The sequence below is a fragment of the Bidens hawaiensis genome, unplaced genomic scaffold (genome assembly GCF_021521415.1).
Source record: "Bidens hawaiensis isolate Kalapana, Puna unplaced genomic scaffold, B.hawaiensis_p1.1 tig00041761_1, whole genome shotgun sequence".
NCBI classification, from domain to species: domain Eukaryota; kingdom Viridiplantae; phylum Streptophyta; class Magnoliopsida; order Asterales; family Asteraceae; genus Bidens; species Bidens hawaiensis.
Genome location: NW_027497402.1, coordinates 178,293 through 179,647, shown reverse-complemented (window position 1 = coordinate 179,647; position 1,355 = coordinate 178,293).

Sequence of the window (1,355 nt, the reverse complement as noted above, 5' to 3'; positions counted from 1 at the left end):
ACTTAAACCACTTTTCAAAGACATTTCAAAGTTATGTATCATTTCAGAACATAGTTTAAGATCAAATGGTGCATTTAGAGATCAAATTTCAGTTATACTTTACTTCAAAACAATTTCTTTTATAAACTGAAAAGATCTCAGGAATGGGATCATATTGACTAAGTAGCTTTCTCAATACTTCACTCTCAGCATTATTATGACAACAGGTATAAACTTAGCATGATTTTCATCTCTTTGGTGATATGATTAAGGTTCAATTTGAGCATAATCCAATAATGGTCAACACTGTGCTATAATGCCTCATATCTCTTCTCAAAGCTTATTTGACTTTCCCCAGATCACCCCAATTTGACTCCAACCTCCTGTATTTGGTCAAAAATAGTGTTTGTATGACAGAACTTATTTTATTGTTGAAATTTTGATATTCAAACATGTATAGAGGTTGAACGTTGGACTTACAGTTAGCAACATGCCTTTCCTTCAAGATGAGACAGAGTTTGTCAACATCTTTGTAGTTCTTGTTGTAACCCTCTTGTTTGATAAAATATTTAAAACTTTTATCAACTTTTGGTTGATTTATTCATTCTTCCCCTTGTTTTTTGATATTTTCTCAAATTTTCTTAAAGCATGTTCTTTGTCATATTAAAAAAATGTTTCATTTTGGTTGACCAAATAACAACAGGCTCGTGTATGACTGGGTAATCACTTTTCTGCCATATCATTTGGAGAGATCAATCTTGAGACATGCAAAACAACTATGCATCTCCACATAAAGATTAGCATATTCAGTATGTTTATATCACCTTAGATTTTACATCATCATGGGAAAGCAACCATACATGTTAATGACTATACTAAGGCCTTTTTAGCCTATTAATTCCATATGATCAGCTAAGTAGTCAATGTACTATCATTTCCCATGAGTACAGTTTAATATTCAATCACCCCAATATCTCTTCATTATCAGGTTAATCGCTATTCTGTTTGACCAAAAATGGTCAACAGGACCAAACATACATGTGAGTATATGTCCTATCAAAGTTAGAGTTATTGACATAGTTTTAAGTGAAGGAATAAGAAACAAGTCATAATTGCCCCAAATGCAATCAGGTTTCAGGTCAATGGCTATCCTTTGAGTCAATTGAGACTTAAGGACCAAACATACACAGGTGCATGTCCTTCCAACTGGGCAAATGACATAATTTTCAGCACAAATAACTGTTTGAGATCTTTCCCTATAAAAATCCTTCTTTTAAGCTTCTTAAACGCTTGAACTGAATAATCTTATCATATCTCTACACCATTAATCAACTAGCTCATGTTTTGACCAAAATATAGTATTTATGCAAAATTCA